The sequence below is a fragment of the Natator depressus genome, chromosome 4, assembly GCF_965152275.1.
Source record: "Natator depressus isolate rNatDep1 chromosome 4, rNatDep2.hap1, whole genome shotgun sequence".
NCBI classification, from domain to species: domain Eukaryota; kingdom Metazoa; phylum Chordata; order Testudines; family Cheloniidae; genus Natator; species Natator depressus.
The window spans coordinates 96,656,821-96,677,839 of NC_134237.1; the positions used below are offsets into that span (position 1 = coordinate 96,656,821).

The 21,019-nt window shown below is 45.9% G+C and overlaps 1 protein-coding gene across 3 annotated transcripts in view; it reads right to left on the bottom strand.

Moving 5' to 3' along the window:
* N4BP2 (NEDD4 binding protein 2) overlaps window positions 1-20,755 on the bottom strand; it is a 78,900-nt gene extending 58,145 nt beyond the window's left edge. For all 3 annotated transcript variants that reach the window (XR_012639350.1, XM_074951520.1, XM_074951522.1), the window contains exon 1: window positions 20,550-20,755. The gene's annotated coding sequence lies outside the window, so the exon portion shown is untranslated. The remainder of the gene's footprint in view (window positions 1-20,549) is intronic.
* Window positions 20,756-21,019: the final 264 nt, after the last annotated feature.

Sequence of the window (21,019 nt, forward strand, 5' to 3'; positions counted from 1 at the left end):
ATAGACATGTGCAGGGCTCATATTTTCTGAGTATATGTTTGATACTTGGCAATAGCCTTCACTCTGATATTTCTAGAAATTTCTACAGGAGACATCTGTCCCAAGAATTATACTAAAAAATTGGTAGTATTTTGTGAGTGGATAAAGGTATGGGTATCAAAATATCTGCCTTACTCAGGGTATTGGTGGGCACCCTGGTGATAGAAGGTACTTGAATTTTTCCCAAGTTTGATGAATGACATCTTTTTCTAATTTCTTGATGGACTGAACATAAGTATCTGCCATCTGTCAAGAAACTGGAGAATGAGAAACAGGACACAGAGTCAATCCAGCTTTCTGACTTACCACATGTAGATGTAACACAATTTGCTGAGACCTTGACTGATGTTCAAGTTAGGATGCAGCCAAAACCTCTCCCTTTCACAGACATCCCCCATACCCTGCAACTTACTAAATTGTTTCGTGCTGGCTACAATGTGTTATATGAATTACTCCCCAGAGACACTGGAATCTTTCAAATTTAGATCAAAATGCTTCAAGACTGCAATGAAATTGATCAAAAAATCCACAGTTATCCAAACAATAGATGAAAGGACTTTAATTTGGTGAAAGACATTGAAGACAATTTTTTAATTTAATGCCAGCCCTAAAAAAAGGGACAGTTAAATTTTCAGTTGTGGGAAATTGGTTGCGGTGTGTGAGTGTGTGTGTGAGAATAATTATTTAATGACAACAGATGTGGAGATTACAAAAGTTAAAGCTTTATAGCCATTAAAACACAAATTGTCAATATCATATGTTAAAATATACAAAGTAAATTGCCTTAAATCAAACTCTAATAAGTTCTCAAGAAGTTTCTTATTTTGCCAGTCTGTAAATTTCAACTATCATCGGTAGAAATATCTTTTCAAAGATTTGTGAGTGTACGGTGAAATCGGCATGTATCAATAAAAAACTAATCCTTCCAAGCTTAACTATGAATCACAATGATAACTGGCATATTTATATTCCGGCCAAACTGATTTGATACATGGAAGGTCAAAACCTTCTGAGAATAAAGCTAATCGAGACTGATGCCAATTAAGGCCATCTACCCAAATTATTGGTGGTTAGGGAATAGCCTGTTTCTCTCCCTCCATTCTCCCCACAAAATGAAATTAACATGACCTCTCTGGATTAAACATACAACTCCTAACTCATTATATTTATGAATGTGAGTTTTTTGACATCACAGCTGTTTAGGAACTGCTGTATAGGTGCCATTCTCAAATAAATGTTGTGGTTCTATGCACCCCACCCTCTCCCCGCCATCAGCTGGGATTTCCTTGATCGTAGATTTTGACATTGCACGCTACTGGACTCCTACCTCAGTGGCCAGCTGGGAAAATGGAGGAAGTACAGACCTCTCTGTCAGACATGGAAGTAACACATGGCCAGAGGTGAGCAGCCATTGCAGGCAAGCAAACCAAACAAGCAAAGGTCAACAAGCCATTAGCCAAAAGCTAAGGCTCTTCTTTCCTTCACTTTTTTAGGATGGTGGCTTACCTGATTCCTCCTCCTTTAAAATTCTTAGATGAATTCAGAATGAGATACTCCTCTTCTCAAGTCTAATCCTACCCCTTTGGGTGATGTCAGGGGTCACATTTAAGTAAACAAAACAAAAACAAAAACCCCAACTCCCCATTCCAGTAATTTTGGGCTCCGAAATCCCACAGATCCAAAAATATATCTAGTCAGCAGGTCTATACATATTTTGACACTCTTCAGGTCATGGGTCAGTTTACAGACATTATCTCAACAAAACCTACAAAAGTCAAAGGTCAACATTATTTTTTTTAAATGCAAGGCTAATAAAAAATTTGAAACAAAAAAATACGAAAATACCAATCAGACATTCTCTCAGCCATGTAGATAGAATAGTTCCTCTTCTACAGACAGATGCTTATAATTTCCTCTTTCATATTGTGGTACTCAACAGTTTGACTTGCACACACAAAATCTGGCTGAAAGGTTAGACTAACTTGGTTGAGCAAGAAAGTCTTTTCCTTCTAAAAATCGCAACTGTGTCATTCAGTTTTTATACATAGGCCTATCTGCCTCCGAATCGGAAAGGAGTGGTGAGCGCTGCATTGCAGTGGTTATTATAGCAACACCAGGGGAAGGAAACTTTGGAAAAGGGGAGATCGAGAAGCTGGCTGCAACTGCCTGAATCACAATCTGCTTCCTAAAAAGAAAAGGAGTACTTGTGGCACCTTAGAGACTAACCAATTTATTTGAGCATAAGCTTTCGTGAGCTACAGCTCACTTCATCGGATGCATACTGTGGAAAGTGTAGAAGATCTTTTTATACACACAAAGCATGAAAAAATACCTCCCCCCACCCACTCTCCTTCTGGTAACAGCTTATCTAGCTATTACCAGCAGGAGAGTGGGGTGGGGGAAGGTATTTTTTCATGCTTTGTGTGTATAAAAAGATCTTCTACACTTTCCACAGTATGCATCCGATGAAGTGAGCTGTAGCTCACGAAAGCTTATGCTCAAATAAATTGGTTAGTCTCTAAGGTGCCACAAGTACTCCTTTTCTTTTTGCAAATACAGACTAACATGGCTGTTACTCTGAAATCTGCTTCCTGGCCTTCTCCAGGAACAGCATAACAACGTGCTGTCTCTTGTTTGGAGCTTTGGTAATGCTATGATTCAGCTCTCTAGTAATAATGACAGTAATGGCAAAAGTAAATAAAGGAGGCGGAAGAAAATTTTTGCCACTCCCACTATTTATTACACCTTTTTTAATTGGGGGGTATACAAACACACTTGGATACCCTCCATTGAATATTTCAGGTTCTGCTTCGATCCAAACCACCGTTGTCACAGATCTAAATTATCTGTATACAAATACATTTTTTGTATGTTGATTGTGCTAATATAAGAAAAGTTAGCTCGTTCTCTTTCCCTCTCATCTCAATTACTGCTATTTCTTTGTTGAAGTAGTATATAAAACTGAGGTTAAAACTGTTAAATCCATACTGATATGCCCTATATAAAAGAATAACAATGAAAAAGGACTACTACTCTTCTTTTCTTTTCACACCACATATTAAGTTACTTTACAGCTTTTTTTTTTAAAATGATATTGATTTTGAAAATTTAAAAGAAATACCACAAAATATTTAGGAAGCATTGCTACCGAGACAGCTCCACCACTTGCTCCCCAGAACATCAGATGCTGCCTAAAAACTATTTAATTTGACCAATTTCATTTTGCAAGTGATGTATTCTTTAAAAAACAAGGGGGATGCATGCTTTTTAGGTTCTGTAGGCCAAGCTTATTGCACACACCAGGAGCTCCTTGCAGTCCTCCATTTCACCCTACAAGCACTCTGTGTGCCAGCCTCCAATCCATCTCTATGTCAGGGACTCCTAGCAACGCTCCCCAATCTCCTGACAGGGATTGTATGTGCAGCCCCATGCCCCAGCAGGGTGCCCCATTCTCCCCACTATCCCAGCAGCTCTGTTCCTTTCCCTTCCCCTCTCACCCCAAATCAGGGCCCCCCATTCTTCTCACCATGCCAAGGGTTCTGTTGGTCTCTCCTCCCTTCCAATCCCCAAAGTACCTTTCTTTCCCGCAGACTGGAAGAGAGGGGTGGATGACTGGTGACCTCTCTGCCTCACTGGAGCAGACTTTGAGGAAGCAGGTGTGACATTCCCCAGAGTACAATCTGGACCATTGAACTGCTGTGTCCTCTCAGTTCTCCAACCTGGGGTGCTTCTTACAGTGCTCCACTCTGGGAACAACCACTCCTGGTCTACTCACACACAGTCTCCAGCATGTAACAGAATGAGTGCTATAACCAGCTGCTCATGAATTACACCACAGGAGAACACCAGCAAACTCTCCAACTCAGACTTTCCCCCAGAAATAGGCATCTTGTACTGCCCAGCACCCTACTAGACAATGCAAGCTCATATAAAGTCCATCATTTCATCAATGGAAATTACACGCACAAGCCTTGTAGTTTCCCACACACTTTAATCCAAACACACTGGTTACATAAAACAATAAAATAAGTTTATTAACTACACAAAGAAAGATTTTAAGTGACTAAGGGTATGTCTACACTTACAAGTTTTGCGCCAAAAGTTATAGCACTTTTATTAAAGCACTTTAATTAAAAGCGCTGTTGTGTGTCCACACTAGCTCCTTGTATCGCTGGGATACACTCACACTAGCAGCTCTTGCAACGACAAAGAGAGAACTGAACTGTTGTAGCTATCCCACTATGCAACTGGCCGCAGGGTGCTTTGGGAAGGGTTTGCAATGCCTCATGGGGCGGGTACAGCATCACATGATGCAGATTTCTCAATCCCATTGCCAGCTGCTTTTCAACTGAAGTGTGGAAGAGTGTGTGAGACAGAGAGCCTGTGTATGGAGGGGGAGGTGGGAAACAGACAGCGTGTGTTGGGGGAGAATGTGTCGGCATGCTGTCTCGTGAATTCAGATAGCCGCAGGAATTCCTGAGACGAGGTCCTCAGGAGAACCAGTCCTGAGACGAGGAAGGCGGAGATCCTGACCTCAGCTCCCGCCTCCCTCTCTGGCTCTGCACAGCACAGAGTCTCTCTCGCTGTCATACACACATATCCACCCCGCCTGTCTGCCTCTGTTCGTATTGTGGATGACAGCAGGGGCATTCCACATTAACAATTTGCTTTGTGTCCCGGAGCAGAGCAGCACAGCATGCCAGCTGTCAGAACAGAGCTTTGAAAGGGGAGGGGTGCATGCCTGCAGAGTTGCTGAGTTCAAAACAACGAGCAGAGTGGTCACTCCAGGCATTGTGGGACACTTCTGGATGAGACCAATTACAGCGATAAAAGCAATCAAGGCATTCACACAGGCAGCCTCAGCGCAAAAAGCCTTATCAGTTTCATTGCGGTGGTTTTATTACAGCACTGCAACTGAGGAGTTTTGGCGCAAAAAGTGGCTTGTCAGTGTGGACACCCCTGCTGTTTCATCACCAAAAGCTGACTTTCAGCAAAAAAAACTTGCCAGTGTACACCAGGCCTAAAAGTAATGAGGTTACAAAGGAAATAAAAGGTAAAACACAGCTACCATCTAAGGGTATGTCTTCACTAGCAACGTTAAAGGGCTGCTGTGGCAGCACTGTAACGTGGCTGTGTAGTTGTGGCTCCAGCGCTAGGAGAGAGCTCTCCCAGCACGATAAAAAAAAACCACACCCACCTCCACGAAGGAAGTAGCCCCCAGCGCTGGGTGCACTGCCTACGCTGCCACTTGACAGTGCTGAAGCTTGCAGCGCTCTGGGTGTGAGGAGGGTTCACACCCCTGAGTGAGAAAGTTGCAGCACTGTAAAGTTGCAGTGTAGACAGGCTTAATTTAGCAAGCTAAGTGAATTAAAAGCAAAGGTTTTTCTCACCACATGTTTTTTTGCAATCTTTTACTGGCTGAACGCCTCTTCAGACAGGACTCCCCCTCTCCCGTACTTCAGGAGTTGTTGACACCATGAACAGAAAGAAAGGGAGGAGTGCCCAAGGCATTGTCCTCTCCTATAATCCAATCTTTTGTGCTAGAAGCATCTCCAGCTGGTTCACAAAACCTGTTTCCAGCTGAGCCATGAGTGACAGAAAGTCTGTTTGGAGGGAACTTTAAACTGTTCCTTTGTTCAAGATGTAGATTTTCTCACTCACACCCTTTCTCCTGCTAAAGAATGGCCATTTAACCAGTTGATCTCCCTGAAACCTGGCTGGGGTGTTGGCTAGCCTTTCTGTCTCTGATGAATTGGTCTGTGGGCACACCCCAAAATTACAACATACTTCAGTAACATCATGCAATAAAATCTTACAACATTACACACAGTGTTGCCACACATATTTTAACAAGACAATAATATTCACCAGATTATGAGTTTTCAAATGACACCTCACAAGGCATACTTTGTACAGAACTTATTATAATCCTGTAAAAGAATAAATATAGGGGTACAGACTGTCACAGCAGGACATTAGGAAAGAGGAAGGAAGGAAAGAATGAAGCCTTCTCTTGCCTCTCCTTTTGGCTATGCCCTGATGGCTAAGTATTCTAACCACAGCTCCCAGGACCGAAAGCAATTATTTCTCATTTGCCATTCAGGTGTCAGCATATTACACTCCACTGGGAGAACGAGCAGGTGTGTTGTTATGCTGCCAATGTTAATTGATCGCATTAACAGAGGACAAAGTGGCTCAATGTGTCTCCTTTTTCTCCTCTTTCAATATTCCAATTGTCCCCCAAATCAATAAAAGTTCTGGCTACTGATGGTTAGAGCCTTCCCAACCCAGTGAAAACAAGTGAGTGAGTGAGAATGAGGGACAGTGAGCAACAGAGGGAGTGGGGACGGAGTGAGTGGGGTGGAGCCTCAGAAAAGGGGCAGGGCAAGGGTGTTCAGTTTTGTGCAATTAGAAAGTTGCAATCTTTAATTCACAGGGGGCACTGCATCAAGGGGGGAATGCAAGTATAGGTAATTTTTCAAAGCCATTAGTTGTCTTAGTACTTAGTCATGTCAGGTAAGTTTTTGAGCTTTGCATGAGATTAATGACTAGAAGTGGTCCCAAATTTGGTTTTATGTTTCATACAAAAAAGCGGACCAACAGTTGTCAATAAACCCACCCAAAACAAGCGTGATTGGTCAAAAAAACCCCAACCCCCAAGAATAATTGGCGGTGGGAATTTGCATCTAAACAATGGGTAGGTATTGAGCAAACAAACACTGTGGGGCACAGAACAGTCCAAGAAAAAAAAAAAAAAGACAGACCTTGAGACAAGTGGGGAAAAAACACTTACATGTTTTTATCGTGGAGGCCTCCAGTTCATGTATAAACCTTAAAACGGCCTAGCTTTTATCATACAATCTCGGGTGGTCTGACTCCTATGTTAATTTTAAATTGCTCAGAGAAATTTGAGAGAGGATATTTAAGTAACTAGATTTAAAAGAATCAATATTTCTATTTGACATTCTATTTTTCAAACCACATATACTCAAAACATTTCAGTGTTCCTTTTTTTTTTTTGTTTTGAAAGACTATAGAGTCTCTACAGACTGAAAAAAAGTCCAGAGTTTGGTCAAGAGGTCAGAGGCCTAGCAAATAGGAATTCGCTAAGAAAAAGCAGAATAACCAAAGATAACCTTGCTTTTGCTAAGATATGCCTGGTCAGCAAAACGCCAGATGTTGGGGGCAATAATTGCATCTTATTCAAAGTTGCAAATAGGTCAAAGAAGCCCTGTTTCTGTTGTGTTAGTTTCTTCTGTAGGGAGATGTTCTTCCCACACAACCAACCTTGAGTTTATGAAAGGTTCAAGCATGTCAGTATAATATATGACCTCCTCCCACCTCCCTTTCCCAGGGACCAATGCCTGCCTTAAAACATAAATAAGCAACTTGAAAGACAATCTTTATTGCCATATACTTTCACTGTTTCTTTGCTTTTACCCCTAGATATGTATCTGTTGGACAATCAAAGGAGCTACTTCATTCCTATGGACCCCAAATCAGAATTCAACATATATTTTATACTAATACATTTATTAAAGTACTAATTAAATGCTAAATGTTAATTTGTCAACTTGAGACCATGGGCGGAGACATTATGTAACATTTTGACCATTGGCTACTGTGCTATCATGTCTTGCAGCTAAACCTATCCGGGGGTGTGGGACTGCCTATCCAGTCACTTTCCCCCACCCATGGAAAATCCATATATTCCATTGTAATCAATTGATTGACAGTGTCTCTGAGCCTAATAAGCAAGGTGACACTCCGTCAGCGCTGTACGTAATAAACTCCTTGACCGCTACACAGTGTGGATTTATGTCCTTCAAAGTAAAATAATAATTCTAAAGGAACTTACCTTTTGAGCTTTGTTGACTATACCATATTAGCAAAAAGAAAAGGAGTACTTGTGGCACCTTAGAGACTAACAAATTTATTTGAGCATAAGCTTTCGTGAGCTACAGCTCACTTCATCGGATGCATCATATTAGGTTACCTAGCGGTGAGTCCCTTCACATCTTGCAGAAACCAGCACCAATGTTTACATTCATCAAAGAGTTTGTAGATATCTGGTATGCTGCTTTCTTGTTGTCAGGAAACCATATTGTTGAACGTACGAATCAGGCATCAGTTGGTAAGGGTGCACTTTCTTTATAAAGAGAAATCATCAAAATACAAAACAAAATACCGTACATAATTTTTAAACAACCTAATAACACTGAGCAAATTTAAAGTCCGGATAATATAATTTATTTTACAGCCACATATTCTAACATTTAATGACAATTACCCTGGCACATGTGCAATGAGCTCAGTCAGATTTAACTCATTTTTCTGAAGGACAAAGATATCCCTAGTCGAAATCAAAGTTCTCTAGTTACTAATTTAGAAAAAACTGAATTGCATCAGACATAGCCATAACTCACCAACCATAACTGGAAAAACAGAATAGAGTTCAAACTAGAAATACGTTTTTTCATTTGGTTCTTATGTCCTCATAGTAGTTCTTATGCTGTCATGAAAGAATTCTCCACTACACCTGAGACAGTCAGGAAAAGATTCAGCTCACGATGTGGGGAGTTAAGCACACAGGGAAACTGTGGCGCACAGAAATCAGAATATATCCCTTGCAGCCAGAGTGATCAAGCTTTTTTAGGCTCTGTCTAGATGAGGAAAATAGTGCTTTTTTCAGTCAAGTTAGCTCAACAGCCCTAATATGTCTACATTAGTGTTAAGCGGGGTTTTCAATTGAGTTAAATTAGCTCAATATAGCTAACTTAACTCACTGAAAACCCCATTTAACACTAATAGAGACATTTTGGCCTAATGCTAAAATTGGACTTCCTAGACTGAGCTAAAGGTGTTAAATCATGTTTACACTGGTGCTATATGGCGTTTTCAATCTTGTTAAATTAGTGGACCACAACTATGGACTAAAGCACATTGTGGAAGTTTAAACATTCTTCCACAACCACTGTTATGGTTGGTTGGTTCAAAAAGGAGGACTGACGCCCCAATTTCCTAAAGACACTTCATGGAACTCTTAAGAAGATTGTCTACACATCTGCACCAAAGTATGTTGGAATTTTTTTTAAGCATAAGGAGAACTTTGATCAAAACATAGAGCATATTTTACATAACACCGTCCTTAACAAAAAGGAAATAATTTACAAAAGTGATGAACGACTTGACAGATTACAAGCTCCTGACATTACCATCCCAATCTTATTGAAAACGTAGTTTCAAAGTAGCATCTGGAAGATTTCTGAAATATTTCTACTATTTTAGCCAACAAGATTCATCCCAAATATAAAGATCAAAGGTTGTGTCCAGAACAGGATGAAGAGGTTGGAGTATGGCTGATGGACAAAATCCCGAGTTTTTTTCTTCTAGCACTTAAATTTGATGATCCCACTTTCTAACCCAAATATATGTTTGTGAAACAAGCTGTCACAGATGCATCACAGTGGTAGAAAATAAAGTAAAATCACTGAAGACTAGACATTTGAATTCAGAATTTTGCCAATTTTTAAAAGACCTTAACATCCTGGTCCAGCCAGCTCAGTCAACCATGTTTTACAATTTGTTTTGTCAAAACTTTCTAATAGGGTAAGTGCTAAACAAGCAAGTAAGGGCTTGTCTACACATACAGTTATTCAGGAACAACTATTCCAGAATAACTCCATGTGTGGACACTCTTATTCCAGAAAAAGAGTGCCTTGGTTCCTATTTAAATTAATGCATTTTGAAAGCGGGTTAAATTAACAGGAACAAGGCACTCTTATTCTGGAATAAGACTGTCCACAGATACGGCTTATCTACATGGAACTTTTAGTGCACTGTATCAGGGTCCACATGGTGACTTAGGGCATGGCTACACTTGCAGATGTAGAGCGCTTTGAGTTAAAACAGCCTTCGGAGAGTGCAGTAAGGAAAGCGCTGCAGTCTGTCCACAATGACAGCTGCAAGCACACTGGCGTGGCCACATTTGCAGCACTTGCAGCGGCATTGGGAGCGGTGCATTATGGGCAGCTATCCCACAGAGCACTTCTTCCCATTCTGGCGCTGTGGCTTGTGGGAAGGGGGCAGGGGGTGCGGGGCATTCTGGGTCCTGTCCCAACGCCCAGTAATGCATCGGTTCGCATCCCAGCAACCCCTCTGCTTCCGTGCACATTTGGCACCATCTTTCAACGTTTTTTGTGCTGTGCGCTCTCTCTTCCCTTTTGGTCTGTGGGAATGGAGCCCGAACTGCTGAGAAATATGCTGACAAGTCTCGCCAGCACGTCACATTTGACGGTCGAGTTACTCCTCAAGATCCAAACTGGCAGTGAGGACTCTGACGATATCCACTCAGGTAATGCATACGACACAAGATTGCTTGTGGCATTCACGGACATGCTCACCACTGTGGAACGCCGCTTTTGGGCTCGGGAAACCAGCACTGAGTGGTGGGATCACATCATCATGCAAGTCTGGGATGACGAGCAGTGGCTGCAGAACTTTTGGATGAGAAAAGCCACTTTCATGGGACTGTGTGAGGAGCTCGCCCCCACCCTACGGCGCAAGGACACGAGATTGAGAGCTGCCCTGACAGTGGAGAAGCGGGTGGCTATTGCAATCTGGAACCTGGCAACTCCAGACAGCTACCGATCGGTCGTTAACCAGTTTGGAGTAGGGAAGTCGACCGTTGGAATCGTGTTGATGCAAGTTTGCAGGGCCATTAATCCTATCCTGCCCAGAAGAACTGTGACTCTGGGTAATGTTCGGAACACTGGCCTGTTCAGGAAGCTGCAAGCTGGGACTTTTTTCCCAGACCAGAAGATCACCATAGGGAAAGTCGAAATGCCCACTGTGATTCTTGGAGACCCCGCTTACCCTTTAATGCCGTGGCTCATGAAACCCTACACAGGGAGCCTTGACAGCAGCAAGGAGTGGTTCAACAACAGGCTGAGCCAGTGCAGAATGACTGTGGAGTGTGCTTTTGGCCGTTTAAAGGGCCGCTAACGTTCTCTGTATGGGAAGCTGGACTTGGCCGATGACAGCATCCCCAAGGTTAGATCCGCATAGAATCATAGAATCATAGAATATCAGGGTTGGAAGGGACCCCAGAAGGTCATCTAGTCCAACCCCCTGCTCGAAGCAGGACCAATTCCCAGTTAAATCATCCCAGCCAGGGCTTTGTCAAGCCTGACCTTAAAAACCTCTAAGGAAGGAGATTTTACCACCTCCCTAGGTAACGCATTCCAGTGTTTCACCACCCTCTTAGTGAAAAAGTTTTTCCTAATATCCAATCTAAACCTCCCCCATTGCAACTTGAGACCATTACTCCTCGTTCTGTCATCTGCTACCATTGAGAACAGTCTAGAGCCATCCTCTTTGGAACCCCCTTTCAGGTAGTTGAAAGCAGCTATCAAATCCCCCCTCATTCTTCTCTTCTGCAGACTAAACAATCCCAGCTCCCTCAGCCTCTCGTCATAAGTCATGTGCTCTAGACCCCTAATCATTTTTGTTGCCCTTCGCTGGACTCTCTCCAATTTATCCACATCCTTCTTGTAGTGTGGGGCCCAAAACTGGACACACTACTCCAGATGAGGCCTCACCAGTGTCGAATAGAGGGGAACGATCACATCCCTCGATCTGCTCGCTATGCCCCTACTTATACATCCCAAAATGCCATTGGCCTTCTTGGCAACAAGGGCACACTGCTGACTCATATCCAGCTTCTCGTCCACTGTCACCCCTAGGTCCTTTTCTGCAGAACTGCTGCCTAGCCATTCGGTCCCTAGTCTGTAGCGGTGCATTGGATTCTTCCATCCTAAGTGCAGGACCCTGCACTTATCCTTATTGAACCTCATCAGATTTCTTTTGGCCCAATCCTCCAATTTGTCTAGGTCCTTCTGTATCCTATCCCTCCCCTCCAGCGTATCTACCACTCCTCCCAGTTTAGTATCATCCGCAAATTTGCTGAGAGTGCAATCCACACCATCCTCCAGATCATTTATGAAGATATTGAACAAAACCGGCCCCAGGACCGACCCCTGGGGCACACCACTTGACACCGGCTGCCAACTAGACATGGAGCCATTGATCACTACCCGTTGAGCCCGACAATCTAGCCAGCTTTCTACCCACCTTATAGTGCATTCATCCAGCCCATACTTCCTTAACTTGCTGACAAGAATACTGTGGGAGACCGTGTCAAAAGCTTTGCTAAAGTCAAGAAACAATACATCCACTGCTTTCCCTTCATCCACAGAACCAGTAATCTCATCATAAAAGGCGATTAGATTAGTCAGGCATGACCTTCCCTTGGTGAACCCATGCTGACTGTTCCTGATCACTTTCCTCTCATGTAAGTGCTTCAGGATTGATTCTTTGAGGACCTGCTCCATGATTTTTCCAGGGACTGAGGTGAGGCTGACTGGCCTGTAGTTCCCAGGATCCTCCTTCTTCCCTTTTTTAAAGATTGGCACTACATTAGCCTTTTTCCAGTCATCCGGGACTTCCCCCATTCGCCACGAGTTTTCAAAGATAATGGCCAAGGGCTCTGCAATCACAGCCGCCAATTCCTTCAGCACTCTCGGATGCAACTCGTCCGGCCCCATGGACTTGTGCACGTCCAGCTTTTCTAAATAGTCCCTAACCACCTCTATCTCCACAGAGGGCTGGCCATCTCTTCCCCATTCTGTGATGCCCAGCGCAGCAGTCTGGGAGCTGACCTTGTTAGTGAAAACAGAGGCAAAAAAAGCATTGAGTACATTAGCTTTTTCCACATCCTCTGTCACTAGGTTGCCTCCCTCATTCAGTAAGGGGCCCACACTTTCCTTGGCTTTCTTCTTGTTGCCAACATACCTGAAGAAACCCTTCTTGTTACTCTTGACATCTCTTGCTAGCTGCAGCTCCAGGTGCGATTTGGCCCTCCTGATATCTTTCCTACATGCCCGAGCAATATTTTTATACTCTTCCCTGGTCATATGTCCAACCTTCCACTTCTTGTAAGCTTCTTTTTTATGTTTAAGATCCGCTAGGATTTCACCATTAAGCCAAGCTGGTCGCCTGCCATATTTACTATTCTTTCGACTCATCGGGATGGTTTCTCCCTGTAACCTCAACAGGGATTCCTTGAAATACAGCCAGCTCTCCTGGACTCCCTTCCCCTTCATGTTAGTCCCCCAGGGAATCCTGGCCATCTGTTCCCTGAGGGAGTCGAAGTCTGCTTTCCTGAAGTCCAGGATCCGTATCCTGCTGCTTACCTTTCTTCCCTGCGTCAGGATCCTGAACTCAACCAACTCATGGTCACTGCCTCCCAGATTCCCATCCACTTTTGCTTCCCCCACTAATTCTACCCGGTTTGTGAGCAGCAGGTCAAGTAAAGCGCCCCCCCTAGTTGGCTCCCCTAGCACTTGCGCCAGGAAATTGTCCCCTACGCTTTCCAAAAACTTCCTGGATTGTCTATGCACCGCTGTATTGCTCTCCCAGCAGATATCAGGAAAATTAAAGTCACCCATGAGAATCAGGGCATGCGATCTAGTAGCTTCCGTGAGTTGCCGGAAGAAAGCCTCATCCACCTCATCCCCCTGGTCCGGTGGTCTATAGCAGACTCCCACCACTACATCACTCTTGTTGCACACACTTCTAAACTTAATCCAGGGCATGCTGTACCCTCCATAACATTTGTGAAGGGAAGCGTGAAAGCTTCACTCAGACATGGACCTTGGAGGTTCAACACCTGGAGGCTGAATTTGAACAGCCAGAGAGAGAGCTATTAGAGGAGCCCAGCGCGGGGCTACAAGGATTAGGGATGCCTTGAGGGAGCAATCTGAGGCTGAAAGCCAGCAGTAACGTCTGGTTCCCTGCACAGGAGTGAAGTGCAGTGGTTCCAATGTTAGTAGGAATCTGTGTTTGCTACGCTGACTTGCAGTGCCTGCTGCTTTCCTGGGCTAAGGTATCTTTTACTTTATGCAATAATAAAGAATGTTTTCAAAGCCAAAAAAGGGAGGGTCTTCTATTACAATGCAGCTTCCGCCCTGGCCCATATGCAGCTTGCCTATGTGCAGCAATGGTCCCTCCACCCCTCCTGGCACAGTGGCACGGACACGTTAGCCTGACTGGGTCAAGGACCACAGTGGCTCTCCTGAGAAACCTGAGCAAGCGCATTGCCCAAGTTCTGGATGAGACCTTTGAAGAGATCACTGAGGCCGACTACCACAATGTGAGAGAGCACAACAACACCCTATTCCGCATCTAGGCATGCATGCAGCCCTAACCCTCCTCGCCCCAAGAGCCCGCACTGAACAATTTCCTTTCCAAAATAAAAGCCACTTACCGGGCACCTCCTCTGGTGTTTATCCTTCCCCAAGCACCGGCCGCCGCGACAGGCTACCTTCCTCCTGGCTTGAGAAAAGCTCCTGGCTGTATGCATCTAGGGATTCCAGGGTGTCTTCCTCCACCTTAGCACCCTTGCTCCCGCTTTGCTCCTCCTCCTCCTGCCTTGTTGAACTGGGCTTTGAAATGTCCATGGTGGTACTCGGAGTAGAGGTGGGGTTGCCCGCAAGTATCACATCCAGCTCTTTGTAGAAACAGCAGGTCGCGGGGGCAACACCGGAGCAGCTGTTTGCCTCGCAGGCTTTGCGGTAGGCATTCCACAGCTCATTCACTTTAACCCTGCACTGCAGTGCGTCCCGGTCATGGCCCCTTTCCATCATGTCCCTTGATATCTGCCCGAAGGTATCGTAATTCCTACAGCTGGAGTGCAGCTGGGACTGGACAGCTTCCTCCCCGCAAACACTGATGAGGTCCAGCACCTCGCCATTGCTCCATACTGGGGCTCGCCTGGCGCGTGGAGGCATGGTCACCTGGAAAGATTCGCTGAGAGCACTCCACGCGTGGCTGAGCAAACAGGAAGGGATTTTTCAAAATTCCCAGAGAATTTAAAGGGCGGGTCTGATGGTTGGTCACCTGAGGGCAGGGCAGTAGAGTTCAAACTGATGATCAGAGAGGCTAGAACAGGCATTGTGGGACACTTCTGGAGGCGATCAGAGCGCATTAACAGACCAGGGCGTCCACACTGGTGCCGCAGCGCTCCAGAGGTGGTGCATCAAACGTTATTCCACTCACCGAGGTGAAGTACCAGGAGTGCTCTAGCCGCGGAGTCAGAGAGCTCTACGTGCCTTGCCAGTGTGGACGGGTCGTGAGTTAGAGCACACTGGGCTGCTTTAATGCGTTCTAACTCACAAGTGTAGCCATGCCCTTAAGTGCACAGCAGACTAGTGTATTTTACATTCACACCCCAGCATGATGCATGCTAAGGCTTGCTCTAACTTAGAAGTTAGGTTGTCAAAGCTATGTCAGTCAGAGGTGTGAAAAAAATAGAACCTTGACTGACATGGCTATGCTGATCTAACCCCCAGTGCAGACACAGCTATGTCAACAGAACAATGCTTCTGTCTATATAGCTACTGTCATTCAGGGAGGTGGTATTAATTAGGGTGACAAGATTGCAAGAGTAAAATATCAGGACACATGGGGGGGGAGGGGCCAGTCACAAGTGCACAGCCCCGACCAGAGCAATGGGGGAGAGGGGCACACAGCCCTAGGAAGCTGTGAGAGGGGCATACAGTCCCTGCTGCAGCCCCTGCCACAACCCGCGGGGCGGGGGAACGGGGCCCTGGCTCCAGCCCTGGCTGAAGCCACGGGGCAGTGGTGCATGATCCCAGTTCCAGCCTGGGTCGCGCTGCTGGCTCAGCCCAGCTGACAGTTACCTCACCTCTCAGCAGGGCCAGTGACTGAAGCCCGGGGAATCGGCAGAGCATGTGGGAGTGAGTGTCTGGGAGGTTTGTGGGGGACTGCTGGGCTGTGAGGGGTGGAGGGTGCTGAGCTTTGGGGGAGGTTTGTGTGCTTTGGGGTGCTAGGCACTGGGAGGCCTGTTGGGGGGGGCACTGGGGGAGTTGTGTGTGTCAGGGCGCTGGGCAGTGGGGGTCTTTGCGGGGCACTGTGTAGTTGTGGTGGTGGGATTATGGGGAAGGGCACTGGTGGTAGGGGAGGGGGAGATCTGTGTGTGTTGGGGAACTAGGGAGTGGGGGGTTCTGTATGGGTTGCTGGGCAGTTGTGGTGGGGCTGTGGGGGGCTGGACGCTGGGCAGGGGTGGTGATGTGCAGGGCATAGCTGACCCGGGGGCGCTGGGTCGGAGAGCTGTGTGGCACAGCATGGGCCCACCCCCAACAGGAAGGGGCATGCTGGCAGCACAGGGCCAGGTGGACCAATGTGCATCTGGCCATACCATGCATGCCCCATTGCCACAGCCAGCCTCTCCGCCCACCTTCTCACTTGAGGGCTGGGGCAGGGGCGGGATCCAGGTGGCAGAAGCGGACAGCAGGTCCCTCTAGTTCCTAGGATCAGAAGCAGCCATGGGGCTCTGTGTGTTTCTCGTGTCCGCAGGCCCTGCCCTCACAGCTTCCCGGGAGCTGCACAGAGCCAGGTAGGGAGTCTGCCAGCCAGGATGACCAGTCCAGCCCCATGGCAAATGGCGTCCCGACCATACATAGGTCGGGATGTGGGACAAACACCTAACTATCGGGACAGTCCCACTATTATCACGACGTCTAGTCACCCTAGTATTAATACACTGAAGGAAATACCCTTTTCAGTCAGTGTAGGCACATCTACACTATGGGGTTATGCCAACATAGCTACACCAACATAGTTAGGCTGATCTATAGTCTCCATAATGTAGATGTACCCCAAGACTCAATACAGATAAGCCCATGGAGTTTTTCAGGCCTGGCCTACACTAAAGTTAGGTTGACGCAGCTATAGAGCTCAGGTGTATGAAAATTCCACATTCCTGAATGGCACAGTTCAACTGACCTACCCCGGCCCCCATGTAAACAGCAGTAGGTCAAAGGACGAATTCTTCCATTGACCTAGCTACTGCCTCTTGTGGAAGTGGATTACCTACACCAACAGGAGAACCCTTCCCATCAGTGTGGGTAGCATCTACAGTGAAGTGTTACAGCAGTGGTGTAGCGTTTCAAGTGCAGATAAGCCATCAGGAATAACACTTCCATGTGTAGTTAAGCCCTATGGCCTGGTCTACGTCAGCACTTCCGCAGTTTCAGCAGAATTAACTAACATAGTGCTGAAGACTTCTCTATGGTAGGACTTCAACCACAGACAATTCTTTCAAACACTTCCCCAGTGTAGACAAGACTCAGAGCTAACTATTTAGCAGCTTTCACTAGCACTAAATTCCCACATAAAAGTAATCCTCTTGGACTGTATTTTTAAACAGGTTAATTCCATTCACAGATGTTCCTTTAAGAGGGTCCTTTTTCATCAAATATATTTTGTTTTGGTATAGAGGATATATCAACACATGAAAACTAAGGTGAACTGAAGCCAAAGGCAGAGGGCCAGGAAAATAAGGCCCAACTGCAAGACAATTACAAATGCCACAAAACCCTATTAATATATTACCATTATCCAGTGTTTCAGTTACAACATGGTTCTATTTTGTAACACAGTTAACATCCCACCTACAGTACAAAAGAGAACTGTGTTGTAATTGGGTCCCTGACAGTTTAAAATGTGGTGTTGATGGGCCCTAAAGCCTTGCCTACATTTTTGTTAAAATCTTCCACCAATGCAGTTGCAACACTAGTGTAGACTGGCCGCCAGCCTACATTAGTGCTTCCATTATTGCGCCCATTGGTTATGATGCACCACTACTACTGCCACGATGAGAAAGTTTTATCAAAAATGAAAGTGTTGACGAAGCCAGCAAACAAAAAAAATTTGGGAAAATAAATACATTCTGTGAGGGAAGAACATAGAAAGAAGGGGGAAAGACCATAAAGAATACTGTAAGTTCTTTGCTCCTAGCTGAGTTTGTTTCTCAGGTGTGGAAAAAATTCACATCCCTGAATGACGTAGGTATGCCAACCTAACCCCCAGCGTAGATGTGGCTAAGGATGTAAAAGAGTAAACTGATGGTAGGGATGTAAAATAGTAAACAGCTAAACGCTTAACCGGTAAGCATTAGTTTTACCAGTTTACCAGTTTAACCATTTATCCCCAGCCCCGGGCCGGCAGGAGCAGCTCCCCAGCCGGCCAACCAACCCGAGCAGCAGCCCCCAGCCCCTCTCCCTTTAATGGGTTAATCAGTTAAACGATATAATTTCAATCATTTAACCGATTAACTTTTTAAACAATATTTACATCCCTAGTTGAGGGAAGAAAGCTTCCACTGACCAAGCTACTGCTATTCAGGGAGATGTATTCCCTACAGAGACAGAAAAACCCCTTCCATCTGTGTAGGAAACATCTACACTATGACACTACACTAGCACAGCTACAGCCAGTAGTGTAGACAAACCCTCAGACTGTCATGTTAAATAATGCTTTTATTTAAATAGCCCTCTTGAAATTAACGTCACTGAGATGAAATATATGCAGAAGGAACCAACTGACTTCTTCGCAACTGCTATTTTGTTTAACTGGAGGCTAACTCCCAGTAGGATTTGTATTTAGGTTTTTGTTTTATTTTTAGCAGAGTTGCCACCCCTGACTTCAGCAAATGGGGGCACAAGTCAACCACAAGTCTTAATGAGCATGCTGAAAAATATATCACGGAGGAGGAACTGTAAATGTTTAAAAACTTAGCACTCAAGTTGTTTACATTAGTTAGAACAAGTTTAAAGTTGTTTAAAGGAAGGGGTCAAGGGAAAAATATGAAGAGTATTGAAAACAAGAGTGCAATATTCCTGTCCAATATTTTAAATCACATCTCTACCAACATCAGCCACGTTGCAACACGTGATTACACTCTGGTTATTCCCATAACCAACGTCTAAAGTATAGATTAAAATTATGTTTAAAATGGACAAAACATAAAAATCACATTGTAAACAATCATGAGACTATTAAAAAACAAAAATGTCTAAAAATACTAATTTATTTTAAAGTAAATTGCATCATTCTGTGCATTGTTAGTTTCGCTTTAAGGTTCTCACGCATTCACTTTTTGAACTGAGAACACGGCAAACAGCTATTTCTTATACTTCGTAAGATTTAAAAACAAATTAAACAAACATTTCCACAGGTTATATGTGTGAAGAATCTTTTACAAAAATCTATATTTTGGGGTGAATTTGAGTAGATCTGAATCTTGCTATAGCCAAACTAAGTGTTTGGAGATGAGCTGTAATACACTATCCTGACATGGCTGCTGTTATAGTGTGAGGTAACTTAGAGTATGTAAGTTTGGAGGAACAATAGCATCTACACATACTTCTAGATTAGCAAGAAGAGAGTGAATCTTGTCAGGAATTTTGGTATTACAAGTGGCTTCCATACTTGTAATATACCTCATGACCACACGTCAAAGTGATTGGAAGGGCGCAAAAGTACTGCCAGCATTATTGTAATGTCTAGATTTGCTTGAAAGCTCACAAATGGAATCCTATCACTTGCCAGTGTTATTTGATTTCTGGTTTGCCTAACCCCAAAGGAAGTGAGTGTAGAAAGGTAAACAGGAAGGCCATTTTTGCAATGAAAGATTATGGCCTTCTTGCACTGATTTCATTACATTAGAGTGGGATGCATATGTCCACACTGCCCCTAAATCAATTTAACTCCCACGGATACAGTTACAGTTTTGAACTAGAGTAACTTGTACTGATTTAAGACAAAAGAGCCTTTGATGGGAAATCATTCATGCGTGGCAGCAAGGCAGTTACTAACTAGTTAAGGAGGGTCCTACTCTTTGTGCAGCTTTCGTGTGTGTACAGCCAAGAACTTGTATCCTGCACAGGGTCCTTCTGCACCACTACAGTGCTAGCTTCAACTAAAAGCGCAGGTGGTGCAGTTGCTCTGCTACAAGTTCTTTTATTCCAGAATAATCACTCTGCTTTGGAAATGCCCTAAAACTTCCACGACAGTGCTCGGAGAGAGCTAGTCCAGTCAATTTCCCAGTGTAGTCAAGCCCTAAGCCAATTAGCCTGCAAAGTCCTGCCAACGCAGCCCCGCCACGCTTCCACCACTCCGCTCAGCATTTCCCATACTGGCTCGAAAAGATGGGAAATCTCCCACCCCACAAGAAGCGCTGCCTGGGCGATACCCCCAGCTGCAGGCGGCTCATCTCCCAGCAGGCTGGTGAGTCCACAGGGGTGATGTGCTGGGGCCAGAGAAGAACCTCCGGGGCAGCCTTGTGTGGGAAGGCGGAGGACACAGGACGGGGCGAGGGCAGCTCCCAGTGCCCCTATGGCCGGGGGATGAGGCGGGGCGGCCGGCAGCGGTGGGAGGGGACGAGGGCCGCGACGCACTGGCCAGTGCGGGTGGGACAAGGCCTCGCTCTACAGCAGAGCCCGGATCGGCCGGCCCCGGAAGCCAGGCAGCTCGCCCCTGTTGGAAACAAGAGGAACAACCGCCCGCAGGCTCCTCCCCGGCAGCCGCGGCCCCCTCACCCAACCCGCGCCGCGCTCCCTGCAGCGACCCCCCAGGGCCGCCCTTACCTCACACAGCTCCGGGGAGGCGCAGCCCTGAGCGGCCTCCAGCGGCTCGCGTCGTGGTGCGCCCGCCCACCTCCCGGGTTTTCCAATAGGTGCCCGGGGAGAGGAGGCTGCTCGGCGGCGGCAGGAGCAGGGGTGAGAGGGCCCCGGCTCAGGCGGAGCGTGCGCCGCGCCGCGGGGACACAGTGCCGCTCTCCGCCCGGCCGGGGAAGAACAGCCCAAGAGGCGGCTCCGCGCTACTCTTCTCCCCCGCCCCCCGGGGCCTGGCCCAGCAGCGCCGCCCGCCAGGAAACCCCCCGCCCCAGCCCGGCGCTGGCAGCAGAACCCGCGCCCCGCTCGTCTGCGGAGAGGAAGCCACAGGGTCGCCAACTTTCTGACTGAACAAAACCCAGCACCTCTGCCCCAGCCTTGCCCCGCTCACTCCACCTTCCCCCTCCCTCTGTCGCTCGCTGCCCCCCACCCTCGCTCACTCG